Source organism: Nicotiana attenuata, unplaced genomic scaffold (genome assembly GCF_001879085.1).
Source record: "Nicotiana attenuata strain UT unplaced genomic scaffold, NIATTr2, whole genome shotgun sequence".
Classification (NCBI taxonomy): Eukaryota; Viridiplantae; Streptophyta; class Magnoliopsida; order Solanales; family Solanaceae; genus Nicotiana; species Nicotiana attenuata.
Window position 1 is genome coordinate 252,105 of NW_017671179.1, and position 6,363 is coordinate 258,467.

The following is a 6,363-nucleotide window of genomic DNA, read 5'->3' on the forward strand; positions in this document are numbered from 1 at the left end:
CGTGTCAAGTGGCAAAAAAACAAGGTTGTTTCACATTTATCAAAGCTTCGAACAAAATCAAAGTAGCGCACCCACATGGGCGAATCTCCAAAGTAAATTCAAACACATTCCGGAGAATTATCTATGGTCCATAGGGCTTCCCCCCCATATGATCACCTCTCAACGCCTCTCTCGAGGAACCCAAGATACCGTCAACTATCTCCACGTGATCCGAGGGAGTCATTGGCCTTAATATGTTGGGTCGGCTTAAGCTCGGTCGGAAGCCTGATTATCGGGTTCGATGAAAGCCATACCGACCAACACAGGGTTCGGGAAAACACTCCATCAGCAGTCGACAACAAACCAAGGCTTACAACCAACATAAGGATATATCGGAAAAGGGTAGGGACTGAAAGCAGAAAACCAGTAAAAAACATATTTATATTCTTATAAATCCTTATATACAATTGCATCTTACATTATTACAAAAGCTTCTTTGACAAAAAAAAAGGGAAAGAACATAGGCAGCATGCAATTCCAAAAGAGAACATCCTACGTGTAGCGCTTCCGAAGTCATCCTTCCGGTCATATGACCTCAAAGACAATATCTTCCAAGTCCGGCCCCCGCTAGGATCTCATCCCTACCTTCCCTAAATGGCATCTTCAAAAGGAAGCCGGGAGAAGAGCAAAATGACAAAGGGATACCAGAGGAAGGCGAGAAGTGGCTGGGCGAAAAATTCGGCTAGCGCGGACTCCGCCTGCATATTTCCCCCGAAGCCACTTCTCGAGATGTCGCCTCAACCCAGAATGCAACGGCCAAGTGGAGCCAATCACCACACCACCTGGAATCCAAAGGGGGTGTAACACGCCGGGCCGGTGAAGGAGGGTGAGCAGCGGTATATAATCCGAGCCCCCTCTTGAGCAGCGGTGGATAACCCAAAATCTTTCTCCAGATCAGGGGACACCGACCTCCTATGTCGCTATACCAAGCCAGCAACGACAACAACAACAACAACAACAACAATGGCATCACAGCAGGACAAGCCCGTCCTGTCCAGGAAAGCTCGAGGGCTGGCCCATGGCTTGACCGACGAAAGATCTTAAGGCCATAGGCCCCAAACATTGCAGAGAAACAAAGGCTAGAAAAGTGGCGAGGAAAGCAAGGAAAGCATGTATCGAAAGAGGCCTCCTGAATGAAGAACTAATCGCAAGGGAGCCCCATATATATAGAGGGAAAAAAACAATGTAACCGACGGCGCCATTATCGCCCTCGAAAAGCGTAACGATAGACGAAATTAATATGTTCATAGAAGATGAAACGATAGCGACCAAATGGCGGCACAGAGTGGCAACAACGACGATGCGGCCCCGAAAAGTGAGGGATCATAATACCTCCGAAAGGTTCTAAAGAAGCGGGAAGGAAAAACGCCTCGACTTCTGCGGAGAAAGGCTGAGCCATCGGCGTAATGGCATATCTAGGACCTCGAGGAGGAGCGTCAAAAACATTTCTTATCACTTCCCTCTAAGAAACGCGGAGACTATCTGTATTCCGGGGAAATCGGGAGACCAATTTTCCTCGACATAGTGTTTTGAAGAGCAAGTCCCGAAGGCACGGGATCTCGATTTAGTTCCCCCTCGAGACCTAGCCGATCCTTGCTCAGATCGAGCACCAATTAAGACCCTGATGGGCGAAGATATTCCCCGAGGGATGTGACTAGGGCCCGCGAGACTTCTCCAAACGGCTCGACGCCAGTTCTCCTACAAAGAAATGCAGGATGTCACGTCTCGTTATTTTATTGTATTTGTTTGTTTTATTAAGTTTGGACACCCCCTTTCTTTCTATAAAAAAAAGGGTCACCAACACCTTGTAGGATCATCTCTTGTTGGCTTTACAAAGAAAGCAATAATATTCTCTCTCTCTCTTTCTCTAAATTCCCCTCTGGTTTTAAATCATATTCACCGATTGCTATTCTCTCGGTTTATCTATTATATCTCGAGATCGTCTTCAGCATTTTATTGTTCCTTGATCTGTTCTTCAAGCATTTCGCTCGAACTTGATCATATAACGCCTTACTTGCTTGTATATTTATCTGTTATCCCCTTCCAACTACCCTCGATAGGATTACCCTCGATAGGCCCGAGGTAGGCTCGAGGTCTGGTCCCAAGGTATTTATTGGCTTGTCGTAAGCTCGAAAACTCCCCTTACTGGTTCGATTATCGTTTTGGCTAGCTCGATCTTTATTATTTTACTTCACGTTTAGCACTACTTACCCTCTCAAACTAGCTCAGGAATAGATCACGTATTTTTAAAATCCCATTTTACAAATTTAATTGTTGTTACCATTTTCACGGTAAACACTACATACCCTTCGACTTCCTCTATGAACGATACGGTCACAACAGATCTTATCGTATTTTGATGATGAATTCTCCATCACTTCCTTGGGTTGGATTCACCGCAGGGTTTTTGTGTTCATCGTCTACTTCTTGGGTACGATAGTGTTCCCGATCCAAGGGGATAGAATCCACACCAGACTGGCCATGGTAACCAAAACCTTGATGGATGGGATCGAGGGGCAGACATATACCATTGTCCCTATGATCATATCAGACATATACCGGGCCTTAGAGCGCTGCCAGAAAGGGTACAAATACTTCGATGGTTGCTATCTGCTGCTACAAGTTTGGGTGTTAGAGGATCTCCAAAAAGGTCAATACCGTCAAGAGCTTCAGCGAAGACCGTGGAATGATCACATAGCTTTCCATCATCCTAAGAAAATGACCTATATGCCAGACAGGTTTGCTCAACCCGAAAATGCTATAGGATGGGTGCAGTTTTTCAACAATTTGATCGAGGATCAGGTTCAATGGATGTTCGAATAGTTCCCTACCGACAAGTTCATCATCAGATCTAGGGATGTTCCATACTTGGTACTAGTCGGGTTAAGGGGAATATATCCTAATGCTCCCATCAGGGTTATGAGACAGGCAGGTAGGAAGCAGGTCATACCACGAGTTGCTAAAATGAGTCACTACCGGGCAGATTTTCAGGATAACAACGTCCCATACAAATGTGGAGCTCAACATATGTGGCATTTGAAAATTATCGTGGAAAAGGATACCATCAAGCCAGATCGATATCATGCCGGTCATGTGTACTTTTACCCATCATGGTTAGAAGATAACATAGCAGGGATATTCGAGCCATGGGTTGGTCAAGGAAATAGAGTCATAGATGAAGTTGCCGAAGCACGGGTGAAATATAACAAACTGCGCAAAAGAGTTCACGAGTTCGAGGTCGAGCACCTGGAGCGATACAAGACCGATATGGAACTAATTAATGAATGGAGGGAGATGGATGTTAAATCAAGCGAAAGGTTAGAATATCTAGAGTATAGTCTGATGGAATTGGAGGGAAAGATGAGGAAGAGAGTCACCGATTTCCAGAACACTGAAGGAAGTGAAGGACGACATTTAGCAAGGGCATACCTACTGCTGAACCTGCACGAACTGGGGAATTTGATCGACGAAGCCAAAAACATCTAGCTTGGAGAAGGTCCTTCTAGGACCAAGTAGATTAGGTTTATTTACTTTTTCAAATGTAATAAGGCCAAGTGCCATTAGTGACTTATCTTATTTAGTGTCGTTTTAGATTCATCTATTTTTACATTAATGAAATGAGGCAATTATTGGCACTAAAATTCACCAAATCAATGTGTCGCTAGGCCTACCTCGGGCACAATGAGGCTCCCAAATTAGGACGCGGATTTACATTCCCGCAATATGTGTTTAAATACTGCAAACATTTTCAGAATCCTTACTGACTTATTTACCTTTTTTTTCTTTATTTTTATTATTCCCATCCCCTAGGGTTGGTTCTCACATACGGGCATCATCAGCATATTACACCAGATCTAGAGGCCCCCCACCTCCTCCTCCTCCGAGTAATCCAAAAGGCAGAGGAAGAACCTTTGGCTGGCTAAGGAGCCTATTTCTAGAAGACGAGGATATGGATTGCAGTGCGATAGTGGAGGAGGATGAGGAAGAAGGCCTCACCATTCAGACTGTGGAGAAGGGAGTTGTTCTCAAGAATTGGACTGCCACACCATCCCGGGCCCGCCGAGTTCCTGGGTAGCTTGGAAATTAGCCTGACTTGTTTTAATAGCCATGCTAGGCATTTAAGATACTTTCAGTAATTTTGTTTTCAAAGACGCATTTTGTTTTGAAATAAGTGCTCGAGTCATCGAGTTGTACCTGTTTAGGATATTTTCAAATTTAATTAATGCATTGCTATTTAGTGTTTATTGTTATCTTACATTTTTCTGTACGGCATTATTATTACTTTTCCTGATGAACCGATGACTGTGACATGTAATGAGAAAACACAATATAAGGACAGTGACTCAGAAGAAGAAGATGAAATACCCGAGGAAGTTGTTAGAGAAGTTGAGAACTTTGAGAACAAACCTAAGTCCAACCTGGACGAAACCGAAGCAATCAATTTGGGAGATTCCAAAACCGTCAAAGAGACTCGCATAAGCATTCACCTATCACCGTCAGAAAAGGAAGAATATACTCGTTTCCTGAAAGAATATGAGGATATTTTTTGCATGGTCATATGACGACATGACCGGTCGAGCACATCCATAGTTGCTCACAAGTTGCCCACCAACCCAATGTGTCCGCCGGTGAAGCAGAAACTCAGAAAATTCAAACCAGATATGAGTATCAAAATCAAAGAGGAGGTCACTACGTAGATCAAAGCCAAAGTCCTCAGGGTAGTTGAGTACCCAACCTGGTTAGCCAACATTGTACCGGTTTTGAAGAAAGATGGGAAAGTCAGGGTGTGTGTTGACTATCGGGATTTAAACAGAGCAAGTCCCAAGGACAATTTCCCACTGCCAAATATACACATCCTGATAGACAATTGCACCAAGCATGAACTCCAATCCTTTGTAGATTGCTTCACGAGTTATCACCAGATCTGGGTGGACGAAGAAGGCGCAGAGAAAACAGCCTTCATTACACCGTGGGGAGTGTACTGCTACAAAATGATGCCATTCGGTCTAAAGAACGCTGGGGCTACCTACATGAGAGCCATGACAACCATCTTCCATAATATGATACACAAAGAAATAGAGGTGTATGTTGACGACGTCATCATCAATCCCAAAAGGGTCGCAGATCACATAGCAGATTTGAGAAAGTTCATTGTCAGGCTAAGGAGGTATAATCTAAAACTGAACCTCGCAAAATGTGCATTCAGGGTTCCTGCAGGAAAGCTGTTGGGATTCATTGTCAGCCGCCGAGGAATCAAGTTGGACCCGTCCAAAGTTAAGTCTATCCAAGAGTTACCACTACCAAAGAGAAAAAGGACGTGATGAGCTTCTTAGGACGTCTCAACTACATCAGCCGCTTCATAGCACAGTCCACAGTAATATATGAACCCTTCTTCAAAATGTTGCGGAAGGATGCTGAAACCAGTTGGACCAAGGACTGTCAGAAGGCTTTTGACAAAATCAAGGAATACCTGTCTACACCGCCAGTCCTAGTTTTGCCAGAACCTGGGAGACCTTGCTACTCTATCTATCCGTGTTAGATGGAGCTTTCGGATGTGTTTTGGGACAACATGACGAGACAGAAAGAAAGGAGCAAGCCATACTACTTGAGTAAGAAGTTCACACCTTATGAAGCACGATACTCTCTGCTGGAACGCACTTGTTGTGCTTTGACCTGGACAGCTCAGAAATTGAGGCATTACTTCTGTGCCTATACCACGTACCTCATATCCAGGATGGACCCTCTGAAGTACATCTTTCAGAAGCCCATGCCAACCCGGAAGTTAGCTAAGTGGCAGATATTGTTAAGTAAGTTCGATATCATCTATGTAATTTAGAAGGCAGTCAAAGGACAAGTATTGGCAGACCATCTTGCTAAAAATCCTGTGGGAGGAGAATACGAACCATTAAAAACGTATTTTCCTAATGAAGAAGTATCATCCGTAGGAGAGGACATTGCTGAAGCCTACAACGGTTGGAGAATGTTCTTCGATGGGGCTGCAAACTTCAGAGGAGTAGGCATTGGAGCAGTTTTGGTATTAGAAACAGGTCAACATTACCCGGTATCCATAAAGCTTAGGTTTCGTGCACCAACAATATGGCAGAATACGAGGTTTGCATAATGGGGCTCAATTTAGCCATCGATATGAATATACAAGAGTTGTTGGTAATTGGCGATTTGGATCTTTTGGTACATCAGGTTCAAGGAGAATGGGCTACGAAGAACACCAAGATACTACCATACTTGTATCATGTGCAGAAATTGATAAAGAGATTCACAAAGATAGAATTCAAACATGTGCCCAGAATTCAAAATGAGTTCGCA